Consider the following 26,376-nt stretch of genomic DNA (forward strand, 5'->3'; position numbering starts at 1 on the left):
TGGGGCCATTTATATTTCTGTTACTTAATTTGATAAAGTCTAAGTTTTGTGAAGCTATTTGTTATGCCTAATTGTATGTCTTTAAGTACACTATTTTTTCTTAATCATTGTCATTATTTCTCTTCCTGAGTAGTATAATGCTACAGGGAAGTGGGTGGCAGTGTGGTGGTGGTAGGGAAGTTTAAGCATTTAATTCTTGTTCCAAAGTGTGGAAATTTTAAATTACTAGGTTTAACTACTGTTAAGAGATAACTTCGTGGTCTTTTGATAACTTGTCATATTTTAACAATAATGTACCAGATAAAATTTATAAATATCCCTATAATTCATTCCTAATAGTTCCATACTTCTATTTTTTTAATTTTATCTTTTATTGAAAACAGTTCATTCTCTTGTAAAACATATCCCATAACAGACTTTAATTTCAATCATTAGTACATTTATTTTTTCTTGTTTCTAGAAATTTCTGGACACATTTTTGGAGTTTCAGGAATATTCTTGTTTTCTACTAATCATAAGATGTGCATTATTTTTAAACAAATTATGGGTCATAAAGCATCACCATCATATATTATATGATGTTATATGATATACTTGATATTATATGATATATTTCAGATGATGATATAACTAAAAAAGTTATACATCAAATGTGGATATTAAGGCACAATAGTTTCTGTACAATATAGTCATTTCATAAATTTGTATATATAGCTACTTAAAAAGAAGCATACTTAATCAAGTTGAAGTATACTTTATCTAGTTCAGTATGGCCTTTAGAAAATTTCCACACTTACAGGAAATTTTTTCTGTGTTATGCTAGTATAATAACTCTATACTTAGAAAATAAGAAATATTTTATAATCTATTTCTCTTCTGTATCTTTTGTTTTAAGGCTTCCTTAGGTCCTTATCCATTCATATCAAAAGTTTAATGATTTCTAAAAATTTAACATTTGACATAGACATTAAAATTATACAGTTTTGGAGAAGCATTTTAAGAATTAAATCACTCAAGAAAAATTGCTCAAGACTCCAGATGCACATGCTTCTGAATTGAAAAGTAGGCAAAAATTATCATTTCTTTCATTACTTTCCTATCATCTACTATTGTTCATTTTCTATTCCTTTCATAATGTGTCTATCAAATCTTTCCCATATACTCCTAATTCAATAAAAGAGCTGTTCATGTTAAATTTCCCCACAGTGTCAAATCAATGTATGAATTTGTTTATATTCTTTCTTCTTTTTCTAGCCATACTCAGTCCCAGATCCAGACCTAAGTCACAAAGGTACAGTAATAATCACTTGGCAAAAAACTTCATTTCTCTCAGAAACAAAGGACATATTTTTTTTTACCGAGTTTTTGGTAGTTCTTAAGACTCCAAATATGTTGAGACTGTAGCAGGCATGTGTGTCACATGTCACACTTTTCGATATTGCAACATAATGTGATCTATAAAATTCACCCTTGAGGATCAAAATCAGGAATCAGATATGAAAAAGTAATCACAAAAAACTATATTTTAATATCTTAAGATTTTGCGTTTGGACACATTTGTAGTTATCCTGGGTCACATGCAGTCCATGGACCACATTGGACATGCTCTCAAGCTCATAAATGATTTCACATAATACTCTTAATCCATATAGGTACTGTATTAATTACTCAGCTCAAAAATGATTTAATATAATATTCTTAACCAATACAGATGCTGTATTAGTTGGTGTGACAAGATGGCTGGCAAAAATAGCTTATGGAAAGAAACCATATGACAGCTCACATTGGGAGGGTACAACCTATAATAAGGAAGCAAGAGAATGAAGCAGTTGTTTGTGCTGAATCTTTAATTAAGAAACAGAGAACGACAAGTGTTGATGCTCATCTCATTTTTTTATTCAGTCCATGGCTCCAACCCTTTAGAATTGTGTTGCCCATAGTTAAGGGAAATCTTCCCAATTAATCTAGACAGTCTTTCACATGTTTTATATCCTTTCAAGTTGACAATGAATATTAACTATAACTGGTATGCATGAAAATGAACTGTAACTAAAGCGTCTTATCACTCTAATCACTCTTCAGTATAGATATGAGATTAGTATTGCTAAAGTCTGGTTTGGGCCTCTGAGAGCTGTACATGTCTTTGACACCATTGGCAAGCTACTGGATAAAGGACATTACTTCATAAGCTCCAACTTACCATTTCTTGAATATATAAAATGATCATTTAACATTTCCCTTGCTTGATGCCCAAACCCACAAAACTCCTCATTTATTCATGCGATCAAGAAGTATGTGCTAAGTGCCTACTATGTACCAGTGATTGTGCTAGCATTTTGAAATATAATCATAAACAGGATAACTGTGCTGCTTAGTGTATTTTCAACTTGACAGAAGCTAGACTCACTTGGGAAGACAGCAAGTCAATTGAAAAATATACTCTTAGCAGATTGGCCTGTGGGCTAGTCCATGGTGCATCTTCTTGATTAATGATTAATATGGAAGGATACAGATCACTATGGGTGGGGCATCTTCTTGACAGGTGATCCTAGATTGTATAAGACAGCATGTTGAGCAAGCCATCAGGAGAAAGCAAGTAAGCAATTTCTCCATGGCCTCTGTTTTTGTTCCTGCCTTAAGTTCTTTGCCTTTTTGAGTTCCTGTCTTGACTTTACTCATCACTAGACTTACCTGGAAGAATAAGATAACATAATCTCTCTCTTTCCCAAGTTACCTTTGGTCATGGTGTTTTATCACAGTAATCAAAATAATAAGACTTTACCTCATGGAGTTTACCATCTAGTGAGGAAAGAAAACAGCAGGTACACAATACATGATTTCATGTCATGTAAGTTATATGAGCAAAAACTAAGGCTGAATAAGAATGTCAAAAGGAAATGTTTCCTCTTTTAAAGAGGGATAAAAGTAGCAAATTCCTTTACCCACTGAGCTATTTTGTTTAAAAAATCTAAAGGGGATCAAGGTATAATGTTAAAACATTCTGTGGTCATGAATTTGTATTATTTTCAAGGCTTAGAAGTAATGGAAAATTTTACACAGCCCTATAAGTGTTGCTCATAAAACCTATTACTGTAGCACATTAAATATATTTTGTTTACTTTTTAGCAAGCAGTCTGGAGGTTGCTTCAGATTGCCTTGTAGCCTTGTGGTTATGGTACAGTTGTATCAGATGTCAGGGAACAATAGTTCAAAGTCATTACCTCCTGATAGGAAATAAGAAATAAGATCCATTTGGATCTGTGCATGATTTTTTTAAAAGATAGCATGATATAGGTAAGAATATGAGAACATCTACCTTGGCCATTAGGAAGTATAAGATCATAGAGGGCTTGATTTCTTAAACAAATTATTATTTAATATTTAAATACATGAGAAAATGAGGAGAGAATGATTAAGCAACTCCAAATACACTCATTACTCAGATTCAACAACTGTTAGCACTTTGTCACAAATTCTTAGTATAAATATATTTTTTGATTTGATATTTCAAAGCAAACCTCAAGTATCACACATATTGACCCTGTTGGTCTATTTCAGTATATAATTCTTAGTTATTCCTATGTACTATATTTACCCAGTCCATGATTAAGTCTTACTATTGGGACTTCTGTTAAAAGCAATGTGCCTATCATGAGTATAGAAAGCAATATAGCTAGAAATAATTGAGCTTTTCTATAAAAAAGTATTTTTGAATATTGTCTTTCACACATATAAGCTTTGTGATGTTAATGTATCTTAAGATTTTATTTCTATTTTAAAACTGGAGTAATAATCTCTTATAAACTTTTTGTAGATTCTATATGAACAAATACATTTTATTTTAATTTATTTTTGTGTATAGCATACAGCTATTAGTCAATGAAATGACAGATATTAAAATCATTGGATGTTTTATTTAAAAGAGGATGAATTTATATCTAAATATCTAAATAAGTATTACAAAAAGTAAAAATTTGATTGTCAAAGCTTCATGTTAATTAAACTTGTTTATATTAATTGGTTATTAATTTCTACTTTATTTTCAAAATGATTATTCATTTATTTTTATCAGTCATACAAAATAAACTCCCTCATTTTTTATTTTTAAGATTAAATGAGATGATACATATGAATATATCCATTATACTGTTAGTATCATTGAAACTTAATAAACAGAAATTATACTTGAATTTAAAATATCTGACTTTATATGTTTTACTTTGTTACCATACTAAAATATTCATGTAGGCTGTTTTCATCCTTTATTGTTCATGACATACACAGTTTAAAAATATTACAGGGGATGTTATACAGGGACTAGTCTATGAAGAAAGTTAACAATTGACTAAAATATTAAATGCACACATGAAGTCTTCATCAGTCCAATGATTCTGTTATATAGAAAAATGTTCCCTGGAGTTTTAGACCATCATTGCTATGCTTTCTCCATATAGAGATTATCTTTAAAACTTGAGGTTATTGGCCATTGTATTCAACTGAGTTTGTGCAGAGCACACAAAGTAGCCTCATTACAAGCAAGTAGTGATTTACAAACAGGTCTAACTCATGAGTCTATGTTGACATCTTAATACCCAATGTGGCGCAGCATTATTTTCAGTTCTATACTTTACATATTGTGTGAGTATCCACCTTCTGTCTCTTCGGATACTCCTTTCATATATCTGATCATTGAATTTGAAGTCTTGCTTTAACTTTCAGACATAACTCTGTATTCAGGCAATACTCATGTATTCCTTGTCAGATCCACATGACACAATAAAATTACTTGATGAATATCATCCACTATTACCCATCTAAAATCAACTTTCTTAAAAGATACACCTTTTAACTCATGATTCCCATTTACTCAATGATGTTTTGATTCTTGTTTAAAGGTTTGAATAAGAAGTACATAAGTAGGTGTAAGTAGGATGAAATAAATTATAATTACCAAATAACTTAGTTACATCAAAAGTATACATTGGATCAAAAATATTTTCTCTGTAAAAAACATTCTATATAAATGTTTTAAAGGTTAATTAGTAAAATATGTTTTCACTCCTAATCACAGATGCATTTTCCAGTTGTACTTCATATTATCATGGTAAACAAATTAAAGTTAACCAATCCCTCTGAGTTAACTTCAAAACACTACTCTGTACTCTACCATCTTCATACTCTGTCTTGCCATATGCTTAATGGTATGCTGGTCAATGCTTAACAAGTAGCTTTTTAATGATGAGGTAGCCCTCATTTGTAGCACTGGCTGATTTTTGTGTTACTATCTCAACCATAGCTGCATTTTACCAGAGTATAGTCACTAGAATTGAACTTGTGAAGAGATGGGCATAATCAGTCTTTCTAAGCAGGTGTTGGCAGGCTTTAGTACACCACTGCCTTGATTATCTTATCTTTATTATTAAAAAGCATAATCTTTAATGTCTCTACTTTTAAAATTAACTACTCTTTTTAGATGTAATGCTTTTTAAGGGTGGTGAGAAGTCATTGGATGTGGAGATGTACTTCATTAGAACACTTATTTAATGTACATGTATGTATAGAAACTCCACCCAGTATTCTAAAAATTGGTTAGCTATAGGAAAGGATAGATATAAAATAACCTATGTAAATATTTAAAACTTAAGATGAAATGTAAGTTCAATTTACTCAAAGTAGCAGATTTTATAGGGTTTGAGATACAAAGAGATGTGATTTTTGAATTGTAACACACAGTATTTTTTGCAAAAAGAAATAGTTTTGCTCCTCAAGTCATGGTGGGATTACATAGCCCCTTTCTCCTGTATGTTGGAAATTTGTTTTTAGTTTTTTTTTTTTAAATGATGTAACCCCTAGTAGGCTAATCACACCCAACAACAAGTTTCAACCCCAAGACAAGCTTGACAACACAAACTGGACTGCACAGGGAAAGGTTAAAACAAAAAGATATCAAAGTTGGATGGGAAAGATGAGACAGCTGCAATGGTGGTAAAGGAGAGGTTATGGATATTATCAAAATAAATACAATTCTCAAAGAATTTATTAAAATATATTTTCATTAAATACTACACATATAGAATGCATTACAAGTGTACTCACCTTTTCCCATCCTCTCCCACTCAGAATATTCCTCTTCTACTAACCTACCCTTTTTCTTACTCCTATGTATTTTTTTGGTTATTTGTTTTCTGTTTTTTCTTTTATTATTTGATATTATAATTTCATCATTCCTCCTTCCCTTTCCTCATTCCAAACCATCCTATGTATTCTTTCTTGCTCTTTCAATCTCTTTTTATATCTGTGCACTTACATACATATATGCACGTATAGACATAGATTTTTGTGCACAGATAGTATGTGACTGTAATGGCCATTCATAGATCTCTTCTCAGTCCTCTGGTTCTCACAGTCTTTCAGGCTTCTGTACTGTGATGTTCTCGTTATTCTTGACTCCATTAGTGCTGAGCACTCAAAACTCACTTATTAGCAATTTTACAGGTTATAAGACTCAGAATTAACTGTCCCAGTCTGGAAAAAGAAACATCTCTGACCCAGCTGAGAGTAGCACTAGTCAATGTGTTAAAAGACAATTAGGCTGCATGCCCACTTAACAAACATCAATAGTACAATCACAGGACCCCTACTTAGGTCCTGTTGTTTCCACCATTGGCTTCAACCAGATTTATTTATCAAACGTGTGTTCTGTACAATAAATGTCTAATCAATTGAGAATTAGTTGATTAACTCAAGAACATTTTTCTTGCACTGTTACAGTGCATCTAGGCTGGCAGATCAAAATTGTAGCATGAAGTGTCCACAGATGTGAAAGACCATTGATGGTAGGTATTTCTTTCTTAGCAGTTCTGGACAGCATTTTCAATATTGTGAACACTAGTAGCCAGCAAAGAGGAAGCTTCCAGCTCAGTTCCATATTTGTCCTGTATCCAAGATATGTGGTGCTTCCAGTAATAGAATTTTTACCATCTATTTCCAGTGAGTAACCAAGATCAAAGACAATAAGCTTGTATTGCTTTGAAAACTTCCAAGGTCTTTCTAGGCAGCAATTCATAGAGTGAAGAACCTCACATGTAACACTGGGATTTTTATTTAAAAGTCTGTAGCTTCAAAAAACAGTATTATCAACTAATGGAGGTTATTTCTGTTCAAAATATTTTTTATACAGAAGCAACTTTCCATGTGTTTGTCCATCTATCATTACTTTTGCTTGACCCTTCCAGTGACTTACACTTTTTCTCATCCCTTGCACCTTCCTGCCCATTAGTATTCCTGCTCCTAGTATTTCCTCCTCATTACTTTCATATCAAATGCATTTACCAAATACATATTTACCTCTCACTGTGCCATCAAAGACATTTGCCTACACACACTTCTCATGTTCCATTTATTAATTCCTGGCATTTCTAAATACTTACTCCAACTTAAATACATAATTCTAAAAGTTTTGAAGTTAGGCTCTGTATCTGGGTCTTGGTTACCTCAACCAGTATAATACTATCACATTCCATTTATTTATCTGGAAATTTAATAATTTATTTTTTCTTTAACGCTAGCTAGAATTCTATTTTGCACATATACCACATTTTCATTACTGTTAATCAATTGATGGAAATTAAGTCTGATTCCTATCCTAGCTATTATGAATAGAGAGCAATGAATGTGGTTACAAAGTTATCTCTGTTGTGTGGTGTAGCATTCTTTGAGTAAAGTATATGCCTGATATGTCTGGGGTATAAAGTAATTCTATTTTCAGGTTTCTTCTTGAGAAATTTCCACACTTATTTTCATAGTGATTTCCACTCTCAAACAAAGAGTAAGAGTTTGCCTTTCCTCAAACCCTTGCCAGGATTTGTTATCCTTTTTTTTCTTGACAGTAGTCATTCTAGGGTGAGACAAAATCTCACTGTAGTTTTAATTTGCATTTCCTTGATTGCTAGTGAAATTCACATTTATAGACATTTATTAGTTATTTATTTTTCATCTTTTGAGACTGTCTGTCAAGATCCATGGTCCAGTTTTTGTTGAGTTGTTTGTTTTCTTGATGTTTAGATCTAGTTTTCTATACATTCTAGATATTAATTCTCTGTCAGATGGGCAAGTATCTATAATTCTTTTCCGTTTTGTAGACTGCTCTTCACTTCACTGACAATTTCCTTTGCTCAACGGAGGCTTTTTTTTTTTTTGAGATAAAATTTGCCAATTTTTTACCTTATGTCCTACACAGCACAGCTAGAGTCCTATTTAAAAACTATTTACCTATCTTTCCTTCCTCCTTTCTTCCTTCCTTGCTTGCTTGCTTGCTTGCTTTCTTCTATCCATCTACCTAGCTATCTATCTAGCGTACAACTTACCTTTATCTTTAGGAGTCTCAGTATTTTGGGCTTTAAATTGAGGTCTTTTATCTATACAGAATTGAGTTTTGTGCAGAGTAAGTGAGAAACATCTCGTTTCATTCTTGTGTAGATAGATATACAGTTTTTTTCAGCACCACTTGTTGAAGATGTTGCCTTTTCTCCCAAGGCTATACAAGTCTTAATATGCAGTTTTGGCTACAGGAGGCTACAATTATGAAACATTTTCATCAACAGCAAAAGTAGGCTACATTACCAATTGAACATGTTAAGTATTAAAATGGTCTGTCACAATAATTTCTTAATCCTTAGTAGAATATCTATGCTACTAACACTGAGATTTAGACATTTTAAATGTACAGAATGCTGTCTTGTATCATACCACTTGAGAGATATTTGATTATATTGGCTAACAGCTGAAACAAACTCATTGTCATTTGTTTCCTACTCATTATGCTACCAAAAATGCTGGATTGATAAAATTAAACCATAAGAAAGTGATAAACAAATGTTGTTTGTCTAGATAGCACAATGCATATCAACAATGTGAAGCTGAATAAGCAATTTTATTGAAGAAAAAATAATTTAAATAATTTTATAAGACAAGTTTATAAAATGGTGATATAACATTTTCACACAGTCTGTGTAATGCATCTGATAGTATAATAATGTTAGGCAAACTTCTGAAATATGTTCTTGAAAATTTCATTGCTGAATAATTTTGCTACATGTCATTTAGAAAATTTACTCTAATGGAAAAAGATGCCATTCAAGTTTGGAAGAAAGAGTTTTTCATCTTATTAATTCTTATGAGACAGCCAAAAATACTCTTATTTTTTTCTAGGTTTATTGTTGAAATCTGACTGCTATGAGCAACTCTTTTTTGCCCACATGTATTTTTTTTATTTTTTTATTGGCTATTTTATTTATTTAGAATACAGATGTCATCCCCTTTCCCCATTTCCTCTTCCTAGAACCCCCTATCCCTTTCCCCCTTCTCCTTTATTCTTTTATACTATTGTAACTACATGCAAGTATTAAGGTCAGTTCTAGGTTGGGGGGGTCTAGCAATACAATAAACACAAATAGTCAAAGAACAAGCAAGACAGTAAACAAAATTCCGTGAATACTCCAATGATCACTGTTTCTAAGGGCTTATCAGGATGACCAAAGTATCTGAGCCTACTTCCTTGTCCTAGCGCAAGGTCATTTTCATGTCTGAAGCCTACTTCCGTGTTCTAGCCTAAAATTTAGATTCCTGTCTGAAATTACTTCTTTGTTCTAGCCTAAGCTTTAGATTCCTCCCTGAGATTACGTCTTTGTTCTAGCACTCGTGTATTTCATTGCAGATAGATTTTCCTGATTATTTCCTCCCCCCTTCAGGACCCAGTTTGAGCACATTGGGATTATTAAAGCTCCAGCTCAAAGCTGACTAGCTTCTTTTATTTATTAGGTCCACCTTGAGATTAGTATGTCTTTTACTTTGCTATATTCTGTTCTTTAATTTTCTATTATTTCTCTATTTCTTGATTTGCATTTAATGTCAGTTTCATATATCAAACTGACATTATTTGTACTTATTTGCTTGAGACCCCAATTCCCTTCTTTTTCAATTGACTTTTATGCTTGCCTAACTTTTTCCTGCCAATTAGAGCCTAATGCTGTCTGTCCTCTCAGGAATTTGTCTACTACCTGATCCTTAATCTCTATAACTACATTCTTATTTTTTGAATCCCAACCTAAGTATTTCTTCATCTGCAAACTTGAATATTGTCATCTGTTATTTTTCCCAAGTACCTACAATTTGTACTTTGCTTTCTGATACTGGCTGTTGAGACTTTTATATTATACACTTACTTGTTCAGGTGATTTGAGAACATTAATTCTATCTTGATTTAGCTCTAGTCCTTGAAGCCCCAACTCAGTTTGTCAAACCTTAGCTCTTCAACCTGTATCTACTACCTTAAACTGGCAATGACCTTGTTGTTTAAAAATCATTCTCAAATGATTGTCAACTCTGATTGAAAGATATAGTTTAGTAAATTATTAATCCATTGGCTTTGGGTAATTAATTTTCTTTGTATTTCTCTATACTTTTCCACACTGGTAAATAATGATGCAAAAGGAGTACAAACTATATGATGGATTTTACTTTAAATATAACTATTTCAACACTTCATTGTTTTTGCTCATTCAAAAGTCTGAATGACTAAGGACTTTTATTTTAACTGGTTGACGTGCTTCTAATCACGTTGTTTGGAAGGTGGAGGTGGAAGGACTGAGAGGGCAAGGGCAGCCTGGGATATAGCTAGAAAGAACCTATATCAAAAGGAGGACTAGATGTGTTGATAACTAGTAGGGTACTTGTCTAACAAGTGGAGGACCTGGAATTTATCTTTCAGCACTAGATAAAATATTATTTATCCTTTGCCTTTCTGTCTCCAATCTTCTCTGAACCCTATACACAGTTTAGCACGATTAGCTTTTTGCAATTCTTTTTCATATTTATTTTATATGTATGTATGTATGTATGTATGTATGTATGTATGTATGTATGTATGTCTTATCTGTATGTATATCTGTGTGCCATGTGTGTGCTTAGTGCCCACAAAGAAGACCATCAGACCTCTGTAGTCAGAGTTACAGACATTTGTGAGCCATGCTACATATGAGTCAGCTGCATATATGGTAAAATGCTACAAACAAATTGCTCTATGGCTAATAAGAATTTACATTTTATAATATCTGGGAATGAAAAACATTGAGAAATCTAGAGTTGGATATAAATTAAATTGTGTTTGATACAAATCATCAGAGATTTTTTTTGAGGATCTTTGATTCTAGAGGTTGATATATCCATTGAACCACACAGCTTTTGGTGGCTTTTAATTGAATCTATTTTTAAAGGTTTTTATTTTCAGCCTATTTAATTTCATACTAGTTCTTACTGTATATTCTTCATTGATCAAGCTAGTTTGATTTATAATACACACACACACACACACACACACACACGTATATATGTATATCTTCAGTTGCCTATTCCTTTCCCCCTTTTTAACAGCTGCTTTTTCTTATCTTCTTTTAACCAACAATTAAATTAAAATATTAAGATACAATGCTTCCCCAACTTTCCTATCTAACTGATGCCTTCATTCATAAAATAATGTAGACTTTAATGACAGAACATATGATCATACATTCTATTTTATTGTTGTCAACGTTTATTGCATGCTAATTCTATCTTCAAAATGGTGTTGCAAATTCTGTAACAGTAACTAACAAATAAATTCTGTATCTCTCATGTCACCCAGCAAATTTGGGTAATGCATCAAATGTTGCCAATTTAACATAAGGCTTGCCTTTATTTTTCCCTATAATTTACAAGCGGTCACCCAGATTTTTTTTATGACAAAACAAGGATTGAGATTAAGTGAAGTAAGTCCACTTCTTTCCTTAGTCACCACAGTCAACCAGTTACAAATGAGTACACTCATTCTTATTAGAAAAAAATAAAAGGGTCTTTGGAAACATTGATTTTAATAACATTACTTATATACCTGTCAACTGGACCTTTATGCTATCATTCAGTTTTGGTAATGGAGAACAATTTTGCTCAAAGCAAATCTCAAGTTTGAAGACCAGGCATCACTTGACTCAAAGGATTGTCATGAAACTACTATAGGTACAGGGATGATGGATGTTCACAGCTATCCAGGGAGAGAAGTACTGAGAGGCCCCGCCATAGATTCAGCAGGTAAGTGCCAGGAAGAGGCAGCCCTACTACAGGAAGCCACCTCTCCTCCCCTCCCTCCAACTCTTGGGTTCTGGGCTGAGGCCAGGAACTGTCCGGAGCTGATCTCGGGCTCTCATTGGCCGCTGTCTTTTGTGACGTCACGATCATGATGAGAATTGATGATCGGACACGCTGATTTCATTGTCTGAGGCGGCAGTGGAGACCCAGGAAAAAATCTCGCGGATTCCGCCTGCTCTGGCCCTGGTCTCATCTTGGAACCTCTGATCTCTTCCGTGACCGCACCACACCCGAGGTAAGCGCCTAACCTGGCTGTCCGTGAAGGGCAAAGAAGGACTTTCAAGACCCTGGGATAATGTGCCCAGTAGGGGGCCCGTAGGGTCTGTGGCCTAAAGATACAGCCAATAAATTGGTGCAGCTTCTGGGAATCCAACTGCCTCTACCCTCCCAGCAAAGACTGGCAAGAGCGTGAAATTAGAAAGGAGCTGAGGATGGGGATACTGTGGGTATTTCCACACAGTGCAGAACCTTGCTCTGAAAGAGGGCGATGGGTGGGACATACTACTGGCCCGATAGTGAGAGAAACTGGCGCCTGTGCTTCTAAAGAAAGAACAGGATTGAATTCTACCACTTCTAGATTTTACTGGACAGTAGATTTCTCATAGCCCCACTCAAACGCACCGAGGACGCTGCGCCTGCGCATAAATACTCTGATTAGAGGGGAGGGGGGAGGTTCACTGCAGAGAGAATGGGCTTGGAAATTGCGCAGGCGCCTTTTTTCTTTAGCTGGAGGGGGAGGGGCTGAGCTGTGTCTGAACTGCATAAGGGAAAGGTTAGGGATTTGGCCTTGAGATGTTTCAAGTGCCATTTGAAGTGAAGGGATCTGCTACTGATTTTTGCTTCTGGCCTACTGAGTGTACTCAGCATCAAAATGAGCCTGATAAATTTGAGAAACCAAATTTTAATTTCCAGATACTTCTATGAAAAGGAGGAATTTGAAGAACTTGCAGACTAAAGTTCTCAGATTAAAAAGAAAAGTTTAGGATGTGTGTAGGGGCATTGTATACAATATTTTTTCAAACAAATCCAATTTTCGATCTTCAAAGAGATTAGTTTTGATATGACATTCAGTAATTTGGAAGATCGGTCACTTTGGAGACTCAGAGAAACACATTTTACTCACCTGTCTGTCTTTTCTTCATCTTAGCCCCATCACATAAATCTTTGGCCTCTATCTCAGATTTGATATATTCCTTCTTATTTTAAGAGACTTTCTCTAGCATCCATTCATTAAGAGGGATTGTGTCACCTCACTGTTTGGAGGAAGGATCGGCCTCTCTGTGCTTGGTGAAAGATTGTATGGTTGGATTATTAGTCCCCACCATGATCTCATAATTTACTCCCATTTTACAGAGAAAAGAACTGGGATTTTCTTCAATTTTTAAGGTGAAGATCTTGTTAAATGTTGGCAACTATTCCTTTGTATGTCTTCTCATGCCATTCTTCGCCTACTCCTCTCATAACTAAAGGAGCTTCCTAGCCAGTATACACCTTTCACAATGCAAAACTACTTGTCTGTGAACACTACATAAATATTGTTTTCTCTAACATGAATATCCTTTGCTTCCTATTATCTATTTTTTCAAGCCACTTCCTGTTATCTATTATTCCAAGCCAGATTCCACCTAGATTACAAAACAACAACCAAACCTCAGTCTAGCCTTTTTGAATGGTAGCACATTATTTTTCTTCAATGTACATTTCTCTAATGTTTCTTGAACAATTTTGCTTCTCACACCACTATTACCACCCTTTCCTAGGTAACTTTCTATTCTACATAATTTAAATTTTGTCCCTTTTGGAAGCTCTGTTCAAATTAGACCACCTATAAGTGTCTTTCAAGTGCAATGTAGTGGCTGTATAGGTCAACTTCCCTAAAATTCTCACATCTGTTCTTTGTTTTGTCACTTTCTTCTACCCTGTTGTCTACCATCTTACTTTGTGCTGTGTGTGTGTGTGTGTGTGTGTGTGTGTATGTTAGCATGTACTCTTTAACTGGACTTTATATCCTTAGGGGTTGGGAACAGGCCAGCCAGTTCTTTACTATCTTCCCACACACACCTGGATGACTAATGAAAACAGCTATAGTCACTTAACTTCTTTTTTCCTTAGAAAACAATTCCCTGGGGAGCTAAGTAATAATGTTTTGAAGAGAACTACACACACACACACACACACACACACACACACACACACACACACACGTAAATTTTAGTCATCATTAGTCAGGCAAGGACTCCTCTGGTGACTAAACAAGCCTGATTGTGAGTCATGGAAAAGGCATTATGGAGATACCTGTTTCATGAGTGGCTTTCAAATATGCCAAAAACAAGACCAAAGCATCATTGCCTCAGAAGTAGATTTATTTGTAATTCTTTCCATTGGAAAGACACTGCTTAGAGACGTCCCATAACTCTGTACTTCATTCTAATCACATTATGTCATGACATGCCTCTTGAAAAATCTGCTATTAATCACTATTTATTGCATTATACTTTCAATTACTATGTTAGGTTGACTACCCTTGACAGTTTTAATTTGACAGCTGATCTGGTTGGCATATATATATATATATATATATATATATATATATATATATATATTCCGCTTGGGAATAAAATTCCATTGTTTCATAGAGCAGAACTTTTGCTTGAATGATTTGAATGATAGTGTAATCATAGTTTATTATAGAGAATTCTTTTAGATAAACAAGTTTTTTTCAATTCTTATTTCATTTTGAGGCACCATCCCAATATTTTTTGAATGTTGTGGTTTGAGATCCATAGCTTAAAAGCAATTCAGAAGGGTATTACAATTTATAAATTTTAAAATAATGCTAATAGGTTATTGTAAGTGAACTATGAGTGTTATTTATTATTAGGGAATGTTCTTTTACCTTGACCTTTTCTCGTATTGCATAAATTATGGAGTTCTTTCATCGAAGTTTTAGCTTGTAGACAATATAGTAATTAATATTATTCCCTTACATGTTTGTTTGCACATCAATAGTTTATTCAATTAGGCAATTCTGACTAAAATGCAGGGCTTAAATTGAACATGCTCTTTATTTCACATCGTTAAAAATAAAAGATCAAATAAGAAAACGTGTTTTGATGTTCATCTTATGATTCTTACGTGTAGAGGAAAACAGATTTTTTTTCATTTGAGATGTAGAGTTTGAGCTGGAAGGAACTTTCTAATGATAAGCCTGTTTTCTCATATAGCATAAATCTGAGGCCCAACGATGTGAAGTACTTTGCTATATTAGTACCAAACATTGTGCATTTTATTTACCATCATAATCTTACACAGTTTATTGTATTTAAACCATACAACATGCCTCTCAAACAGTTGCTAATATCAATTTTTCATTTTAGATTTGAGTAACTGGAAGTTTAAAAGTAGTTGATTTGCCTAGGTCCACACAGCTACGATTCAAATGTCACAGTTAAGATCCAACTTCTATTTTAACTCATGATCAATGTATCCTTGAGAAAGGTAACATAATGAATTCTTTGAGACTTAACTAGGATCTGAGCCTCTGGCATCCTAGCCTAGTGGTATATGTGTGTGTGTGTGTGTGTGTGTGTGTGTGTGTGTGTGTGTGTGTGTATGTGTGTGTGTGTATGTGTGTGTGTATGTGTGTATGTCTATAACTAAATGAAGATATTCATTTTGGATTTCCAGTTGCAGTTTAGTCTCTAAGAAGATCAAGGCCTTGTCAAGCAGATGATGGCATGAGACAGGTGTATATCTTCCATACTATGTGTGGAATGTCAGTCATGTGTTAGCTTGACCCAATTGTGTAAGCTTATATTTAGTTTCCATAACTCCAGTCCAATGTCCCTTTTTGACTTTCATCGATACCAGGCATGTACAGAGTATATATGCATATACACAAGCAAAACATCCATATTCATAAAATAAAACATAAATAAATCTTTAAGAAATACAGTGCCTTAACTATAAAAGATAATACATTTTGCATGAAATTATTGTTTACACTGAATTCATTCACGTTAAAATTATATTTTAGAGAGGACATCAGAATTTTAAACAATAAAATCCTCAACATGATAAAAATATGAATTGCTGATGTTTATTTTGTAGTGAAATTGGTTAAAATTGAAGTTAGTGGTGACATGTAATTCCATTGAGTATACTATATTTAGATATACTAGTTTTGGAAGTAAAAGATGATAAAATATAGAGCAATAGAAATACAAATATGCATGCAATAGCAATTAATGAAAAATAGCCATTAATTTGAAGAAGACTAGGGAGAAGCATATGAGGGAGTTTGGAGGGAGAAAAGGGAAAGGAGAAATGTAATTAAATTACTATCTCAAAAACAAAGAAAAAAGACACTTTAAGAAAAAGAAAGGTTCTGTAACAGCTAGGGCTGGGATTTATCTCAGCATTAGAGTACTAGCATAGTAAAATTAGATCCTGAGTTTGGTCCTCAACATTAAACACACACACATACACACACACACACACACACACACATTCACACAAGCTGGAAAGTTTAGCATGTTCAGAAACTGTTACAGGCATCCTGGAACCTTTCTAATTATCAGTAATACCAAGGCAATAAGGTAAAACTCATCTGTGTAAGTAGAGTCATCTTTGCTGTCAATCAGATACTACAGTTTACTTCTTCCTCATGTAAAGGTATATAAGACTTAGTTGCTCTACTTTCTTGGTCCCCTGTTGTTTTCGGCTAGTTCAATAAGCAATTGAACTGATCCAAAATCTTTACTCCTTTTATTTTTCAAAGTGACAAAAAATTCAGGAAACTATCTCCTTAGTTTCTCTCTCCTTGGAATGGGAGACATTTTCTGTTGATATGTTTTAAGCTGTCTTGCAAACATGTGACTTACATACCCATGTAAACAAATATTTTGGGGGTTGTTTTTGTGCAAGGTCATGCTATTAGTAAGTGGCAGAACTTGGACATAAAGAAGGGTATTATTCTAAGCTAAACACTTCACTATTGAAATCTACTTCAAATGTTTGTACTATATGTTTGTGTATATGTCCACTAATTTCTCTCTTTCTTAGCCTGTAAAGTCTATAAAATTTCCATGTTTTTCTCAGTGGATACATGTTTTTCTTACAAAAAGAGGTCATCATATGAACCCTCATGGTTTCACATGGCGTAGGGTAATAGACTCACATTCTTTACTGTGTTGAAGCAGCCAATGGCGAATACATCCCTTCATTGAGTTTTATGAAACATTGCATTATAAGATTATATGCTTTCAACTTCACTAATTTATTGCTTTAATACTTTTCTATTTGGTTAGCTGGATCTACCTTTTGTGTATTTTATGACCAACTAGCTGTAACATTTTAGAAAGTAATTATCTGCGACCTATCTTCAAAGTAGCTTTGCCCTTTCATAGACTGACAACTTTCTGTGTCAAAATCTTCACAAACGAGCATGATTGGTAGAGACCTAGGAGACCATAAATGTGAAAAAAGAAATATGTTCTACATTAGTGGGAAGCATTACAGTAGGCGTCTGAATCTTCAGCCTTGACTCATCTTTTCTAAGACAACAGCATAACCACTTGAGTTATTTTTTAATATATGCTACTAATTTTATTTAGAATTCTTACCCTTATATTTTAATACTGATAATGTTACAAATATGAATGTATTGAAAAGTCTGTGTCTGCATCATTTCTAGTTAGAAGAAAACACACTTCAGACTTACCTCCAGCAACATTAAATCATTTATCAGTAAATTGACTTTTCTGGTTAGGTTTGGTGTATTTGTGTCTATTAAATCTTTGATTGTCAAAGAATGCTCCGTGGAATGGAAGCATGATCATCACATGAAAAGGGCTTGGAAACTGAAAATTTCTGACCTGGCCCAGATAACTTGCTCATCATTTTTATTTTAGCAAGATCCCCAAGGTGAACGATATTTGCATTAACCTCAAAGTCAGAATTTCTTCAGTACCTAGAGTTTTGAAAACTGGTGATCATAGACAAAAACTGAATTTTATGTTCACTTTCATAAATGTAAAGAAATATGAAATCAAAGTATTTTCCATTTTCTATTACCTGACTGATTTATATAAGCTTCCTTCTATCGTGAAGCTGATACTGTTTGATTAGAAGGAGAACTATAATTATATAATAAATCAAATTGTTAAGTCTAGATGAATCCACTTACTTGGATGATAGCAGCGGCCTCACATTTGAAATGATACTTATCATTATACGTGACTCTTAGGCAGAATCAACAGAGAGTCACACAAAGCATATAGATAGATGTAAAGGGGCTCTGACAGCATTATTCAGTGGGAAAACTAAACTGCTTTTCTGTTTGTTGTTGGGGTATAAGACCATAAAATTTGTGGTTTAAGGTAATATAAATTTGGCATTGTGGAATACTATATCCTCAGCACTTTCAAGACAAAGTCAGAGAATCACAAATCTGAAGCCAAAACTGGCTTCTTAGCAAGATCTTGCCTTGCAACAAACAAGAATAATAACATAAATGCATTGTGCTATGAAAGTGATAATTATCAAATGATTCTCACTGTATTAAAATACTTTTGTCAATAGAATTTCCATTTTGGCAATTCTAGGGGAAGAATCCATTTCCTTGTTCCTCCTAGCTGTTGGAAGTCATCCACATTTCTTGTCTTATAGCCTTTTTCTTAGAGCTGACAGTGTTTTATTAGGTCTCAGACATTTCATCATTCTTGGAGCTATTATGGTTCCATTTTCATGTTTAAGGTCCCTGGTAATCATCACACTTAGCCCACTCAAATAATGTGGAATAATTTTATTTATGGTTGCTGACTTCCAATCTTAATTCCACCTGCAATCTTAATTTACTTTTACAATGTAACCTAATATTTGCAGGTTCCAGGAATTAAGTCATCTCTTTAAATGGAACCTAAACATCCATATTGGAGAGTACCAATCTTCTAAACTGTGATAGAATAAATTTCTATTGTTAAAGTTGGAATTTCCAGGATGGATATTTCCCCATTTTATTAAAGCAACTTTAAAAAATTTACTCAAGATTGTCTTTTAGGATATATAACAATATTTATTTTAATACTTTATGTCCTATAATACCCTCAGTTTTGACAAAATAATCTAAACATAAAAGAGCTTATGATGTGAATTAGATATTTTTGATAAAACAAGTTCTGAAATATGTTACTTTATATCTCTGATCTTCAGTTTATTAATGATGCCAGAATCATTATATTTATTATAATATAAAGTTATTTCTAACTTTTAAACTATGATTCTATTATTTTAGTAACTTATTAAATCTATGCATCCATACAAAATACCAAGTTCAGGTCAACTCCTCAAGCTTTTGTAAAGCCTTTCTTCAGGATGCTGTATCAACTGGACTGGTCCCAGCACTTACTGCTCACTTTCTAACCTTCTGCTTTCCATAGAAGTATAAGTGTTGTACTGAGAAACATTATTATTTGGACTCTCTTGACCTTTTCATAATTTGTTTTAGACTCATTTTCAAACTCGACATGGGGGCTAACAACTGTAGCTCCAGCACTTGGGAGACGAAAACAAGACTGTGAGTTTAATGATTGCTTGGGCTATCTAACAAGATTCTGTCCCAGAAAATAAAACAACACACACACACACACGCACACACGCACACACGCACACACGCACACAAGCTCACAGACCCACAAGTATGCACATAGACTCACAAATGCATGCACTCTCACACACAGTTATTGTAACAACAAAATATATGTTCAAAAACAAAGTTTATGTTCCTCAACATAAAATATATACTCTTTTTACCTGCATTAAATATGAGTGATAGAATAACAATTGCTGTATGTAGTCAGGATCAGACTATGGATAGTTTATTCTATATATACAGATCTAGTCTGATTGCCACAAAGAAATAAAATTATAATGAAAGAGTCAAAAATTTTGCTGTATAATCTTCTCGACTATTATTCATATCTATATAATACGATTAGCCAAGAGAGACTGGAGAGATAGCTCAGCAGTTAAGAAAGAGTACTGACTGCTCTTCCAGAGGTCCTGAGTTCAGTTCCCAGTAAACCACATGGTGGCTCACAACTATGGAATCGGATTCCTTCTGTTGGTGTGTATGAAGTCAACGACAATGTACTCATATATAAAATAAATAAATCTTTAAAAAAAGTAGCCAAGAGAAAAATGCCAAGAAATACATTAGGAGTTAATGATATTCTTTAAATACATACATGGTTATAACTTGGCAATAATGTACATGCTCAATTTTAATTTTACAAGCTTAACATAGGATAACATCTTAACATCTTTAAAACTGAAGTTAGCAGATACTGCAATAAGTCCAATGACTTATTTTCAAATGCCTGAAAAATATGATTTTTTTAAAATTTAGAAGTTTTTGTTCACTAATCACAAAAGAAATTCCCATGTGTATATATATACACGACACACATGACGATGTATACTTTTATTTCCAGATATAAAGCAAAAACTTTTGTCTTACAGTTGTAAACTATGGAAAGACATTTGATGTACTAAGGACTGAGCATCTTAAGGTAGAATACGTCAAAGACTCAAAGAAATTTTTGTCAGTTTAGGAAAGATCATGTTTTGGTTGCCTCTTTCAAACAGACACTGAACAAGTGTCTTTAGGGATAAGGATGTAGCTCAGTTGGTAGAGTGCTTGCCTAGCATGGATAAGGCCCTAGATTGGGTGTTTAGTATCACATCAAACTAGGCCTATTGGCATGTGACTGTAATTTAAGCATGAGAGAGGCAGAGGATGAAGGAACAGAAATTCAAGGTTATCCTTACCTACACAGCATGAGCATGAGCATGTTTCAAAACAAACAAGCAAACAGAAAAGAAGTGCCTCTTTTCCTGTGGCTATTGAATTCAGAACTGTTCTCTTATAAGGCTTTTAAGCCTTATAACAACATTTTCTCAGTTTATTAAAAATATGTATGAGGATAATTATTTGCTACTTAAATTAGAACAATTATATATGTAATTATATATCTATGACCTACAATATTTATAGAAGCACAATCTTTCTGTGTAGCCCAGGTTAAACTCTAGCTTATGGTCCTCTTGTCTTAATCCCTCCGAAACTCTGAGATTAAAGGTGTATACAGTGTCTAGCCAATGTTATGTTCTAATATATGAACATAGTGGAATGACTAAATCAAGCTAATTAACATACATATTACCTTACATACTTATTGGTTTTGTTCTGAGAACATTTTTGATCTATTCTTTTATCACTTTTAAAGTAAATAATCCACTATGAATAACTACAGTCATGTTATACAATAGATCTCTTGAAATCACTCCTTTTATCTAACTGAATAGTTATATCCTTTCACCAATATCTACCCACAATCTATCCAACTCCAACTCCTGACAGTCATTGTTCTCTGATTTTATCAGTTCAACTTTTAATTTTTGGACTCCACATATAAGCAGTCATATGATATTTTTTCCTGTTCTTGGCTTATTTCACTTAGCATAATGTCCTATCTATGTTGTTGAAAATGACAAGTTTTCCTTCTTTTTTAAGGCTTAATAATATATCATTGTTTATATATATATTATATATATCACTTCCTTTATTTAGACAACCATTTATGGACACTCAGATTGAGTGCACCGTATCTTGACTACTGTGAATATTTCTATAAGGACACATAAGTGCATAGATTAATTTCATTTCCTTGGATATATACTCAGTACTCATGCAAGAGTTCTACTTTTTGGTTTTTTTTTTTTTTGGTTTTTCAAGACAGGGTTTCTCAAGTTCTACTATTAATTTTTTGAGGAATCTTCATAATGTATTTTATAATGACTTCACAAATTTAACTTTTTACCAGTAGTTTGAGTTCTCTTTTCTTTGAGGGAAATAAATATGTTTCCAGTATTTAGGTAAAAGTTGTGTCTGTTTGTATATTGTTTGTCCACTATATATCTGAATGTTTATACAGTGGTACTTATGTACCACTAGATGATGTGCTTCAAGGGACTTGTCCTAAGCCCTAAAGAACAGCTTGTGTACTGAAAAGTTTCCCCCCTGCCTAGGATTTTGTAGAATGATATAAAATCAGGAACAGGAGATACAAGAAATCAGGAGTAAAAAAATTGGATATTCCAGTTCTTTCTATCAAAACAAAACTACCTTTAATGCTTATATAAAGTGCAAATCTGATTCAAGAAATATCAAAAGAATGTTTAGAGAAAGAAATATGACACTAATCTTAACAAATTTTATCTACCAATAAACATTCCTTCTGGGAGTAGAGTAAGTAAGATGAGAAATTGGATGGAGTTATATTGATTAAAAAACTGAGAAAATGATTAAGTACATGCTAAAGGAAGAAAGGTTTTCCTTGCACAGTTTGTTTAGAGACAACAATACGGAAAGAAGCATAATTTAGTGATGAAAGATGTATGAATCACAATGCTTGATAGTTCATCAGGTGGAACTATGAATCCAAGATATTAGTGATATTTTCTATATTTTATATGTGAATGGGTGAAATCAGAACTAAAGATGCAGGGAAATTACTCATATATTAGAGTTATTTATGGTTCTTCCTTGTGCTGGAATATTTGTTTGAAACTGATCTTTCTCCTTTCTGTAATAATATAAATTTTGTCATCTAAATATATAAAATGCTATTATAGTTTATAGACAGTTTAATTTTATCATTAACACATGCTAAATACAAATATCTTAAAAGCTGATAAATTATTATCAGTGAAACACTCTGAGATCCCGGGTATTTACTTGCTGAAACATTTTCCTCCTTTGGTACAAACATTTTCTAAGTTCATTAGAATTTAAACATTAGAGCTGGACATGGTAGCTCATGGGTAATCCCAGCACTCAGGAGGTTAAGGCTTTAGTATTTCCATGAAGCCAGACTGCACTATATATTAAGTTCTAGGCCAGTCTAGGCTACAATGTGAGACTTTGTCTCCCCCAAAACAAAAAAACTCGAATGTTATCAGTATAGCTATACATGTGTATGTGAGTATCTCTGCAGTACCAGCTAAGTATGTTTTCATACATTTTTTTGGATCATGTATACATAAAATTGTGTTACAATGTGTTTCTGTGCCATGATGAATGTAAATGTAATTTTATGAATCTGGTAAACATGACTAATTATACACTTAAGGTTTTAAAGATGAGGTCAGTAGACAGTTCTTTATGCTTTGAGGAATTCATGCAGCAGGATTGTTTATAATATCTCCTGTGTCATATATGACAGAGCAAATTATATTTCTAGAAAAAGGCAAGAGATGTGTATAGGTCATGCCAGTAAATTGTAGTTCCATAAACAGATAATGAATAAATTTTCATGTTATTAGAATATGTCAGATACCCATTAGTAGACTTTATACATAAAGGATTTACGAATTTAATTTTTACAACATCTATAATTCTGGTAAGTTAATAGTAAAATAAGCTAAATAGAACAGTTTGGGTTGAGGAGAATTTTACATGTAGTTGATACCTAAACGTTACAGATTTGAGAGTTGATTTACAATAATAAGTATTTTACACATGTTCAGATTTAACACTGAAATAACAATTAATTACTATATATTTATTCAAGTTTTCCTAAATGAAATTTAGTCTGTTTTATTGTGATATCCTTTTATGTTCAATATTTTTGTATTAAACATTTTTGAATTCTTTGATATTTTAAAAAGTTAAACTTATAGATAAGAAGAATAGGATCATTCTTCCTTTTGTTATTATGGTGTAATACTATATTTCTTTTGTTTGATGTTTTATGCAAATGGTATAGGAATGGAGTGGCATTTGTTAAATTATTCCTAATCATGATGGCACATGCCTTTAACCCCATGACATGGGAGGCAAGTGCAAATGGATCTCTGAGTTTATGGCTGGTCTGGTTTACAGAGCTACTTCCAGGACAGTTGGGGCTACACAGAGAAATCAATAAACAAACAAAAATCCAAATGAATAAAAATTTAAAGTTTGAGAAATGGCTTTTAAGTAGCACATTAAAACTTAGCAGTTATTTTGGTGAAGAAAACTCATCATGAGACTTTTTTTTAATATTCCCCCTATCCATTTGAGGATGTTCAGGCCCAAGAGTTCAGTTATCTGCTCCGAGACTGTGAAACTAGTGAGTAGTATTAAAGTCCACTGAATGCAAAGATGTCTTGACTCCTAAAATGTTCCCACTCTACCCTAAAAGGCCATCTGAATTTTCTGCTCACAGCCATGAAGAATTAACAGCAACAAGATATAGGCTTTCATCTTACATGTCTAAAAACAAAACAAAGAAAAAATATAAGAATAAATGGGCTTCAGGGCTATGACAATAGGCAGGCCAGGACCATGATTTCTTATAGAGCAACAACCAAAAAAATGAGTTCTTAGATCATTCCAACTCATTGCCTAGGGAACATTTAAATGATAGGCCAGAGAAAAACAACCCAAGCATCCTAGTTACTTTGAGATGAGGAAACATAGTTTTGAGTTAAGGATAGCAGTTTAGGTACCTTTGAGGGACAAAGGAATAAAGACATGAATCCAGCACAGGGGTGGTTATCATATGTAGATCTCAAGAGATCTATAGAAAGATTGTTCAAGTCCTTAAGTTGAATACTGATCAGCTCAAGTGAACAAACTGTTGAGGACAGAGATGAGAAAAACTTCACTGGAAATCAACATGCCAAACTGTCTATAAAGTTCACATAAGAGGCAGGCATGGCAGCACCCTTCCCTGTACTTGGGAAGTAAAGGTAGGAGGAACAGGAACCTAAGACCATTCTCTGCTATATAACACATTCAAGGACAAATTGGACTACATGTAACATGGTCTGTTAATATAAATACATAAGTGTTCACTCACACAGGATCAATAGTAATTAATGTACCACCTAAGCAATTTGGAAAGCCCCATTGCATGATGCTTTTAGGAGGGTCCTCAAAGGACATTGTCTCAGTAATGGCGCAATGACTCTAGAATAAAAGCAATTCTAGATTTGCCAACCTCAGGTCTTTAAACTACTTTCAAATAACTTAAATATTTCCCATAACAAAACCTAAATATACACAAAGACTACAAATGTATCTATTAGCCAACAATAATGTTCACCATATGTAGAATTAAGTGAAGATTCAGTATATTAGAATACAAAGAAACAGGAAGCTGTATACCTTACATTTCAAAAAGGGAATAATTAAGGCACCTTAAGGAAGAAAGATAGGTCTAGAAGACTAATTAAACCACTGTTGTTGTCACATGATATGTAAGAAGATTAAGAAGCAGCAGGATGAGACAATTGGAAGTTATTTTTAATGGTTTGCTTTGAAATTCTAGAAATCTAAGAGTGCATGAAATGAAGGTTGCAATATGAAATGAAGGTTAAATGTGGTGTCTTAGCATTTCAAAGTATCCAATTGCTAAAATACAGAGGAACAGAAAATATGAAAGGCAAAGAAGGGGATGGTGGGGGACTATACTTTATATACAGGGAAATAAGACTCAGGTAACTCATTGAAAAAAAAGATGGAAATCAGTGAAGCCACACCGTTTAAACACTTAAACTAAAATTAATCTTGAGTTCTGGGGATGTAGCTTACTTAATAGATTGCTTGCCTAACATGAGACCCTGGGTGCAATTTTCAATTTACACTGCATAAACCATGTGTAGCACCTTCCTGTTTTAAGGAGGTAAAGACAAGAGGATACAAATTCAAGGTCAGCCTCCGATACCAAGCAAGTTTGAGATCCTGCTGGCCTACATGAAACTGTCTCAAAAAAGCCAGAAAATGAAGCCTCCAAGATGACTTAGCTGGTTGGCCTTGTACAAAGACCTGACCACCTGTTTCTGGATCCCACAACTCTACAGAGTTCTCCTCTAATCTCCAGGCACATTGAGAGTGGGGCAGAGAAGGAAAGGGGAAGAGAACAATAAGGAGAGAGCAAGGGGGGGAGAAAGAGAGAGAGAGAGGGAGGGAGAGGGGAGGGAGGAAGGAAGGAGAGAGGGAGGTTAACTTTAAAAAAATAAATATTAAAGATGACTAAATAAATAAATATATAAATACAAGTGTAATGAAATCTAGTTCTTGGTGACAAAATGAGTCCTTGGTTACATACAGAATGAGCCCAAGGTTATCCTGAAATACATGACAGTCTC

The 26,376-nt window shown here is 33.6% G+C and overlaps 1 protein-coding gene across 3 annotated transcripts in view; it reads left to right on the top strand.

The window, feature by feature from the left end:
• Hdx (highly divergent homeobox) overlaps nt 1-26,376 on the top strand; it is a 201,415-nt gene that overhangs the window by 75,329 nt on the left and 99,710 nt on the right. For 2 of the 3 annotated variants that reach the window (XM_028787366.1, XM_028787423.1), the window contains exon 1: nt 12,309-12,415. The exons of the other annotated variant lie outside the window; for it this stretch is intronic. The gene's annotated coding sequence lies outside the window, so the exon portion shown is untranslated. Of the gene's footprint in view, nt 1-12,308; nt 12,416-26,376 lie in introns of those variants that run through there. 3 annotated transcript variants of the gene reach the window in all.

The sequence above is a fragment of the Grammomys surdaster genome, unplaced genomic scaffold (genome assembly GCF_004785775.1).
Source record: "Grammomys surdaster isolate TR1022 unplaced genomic scaffold, NIH_TR_1.0 61, whole genome shotgun sequence".
In the NCBI taxonomy this organism is placed as follows: Eukaryota; Metazoa; Chordata; class Mammalia; order Rodentia; family Muridae; genus Grammomys; species Grammomys surdaster.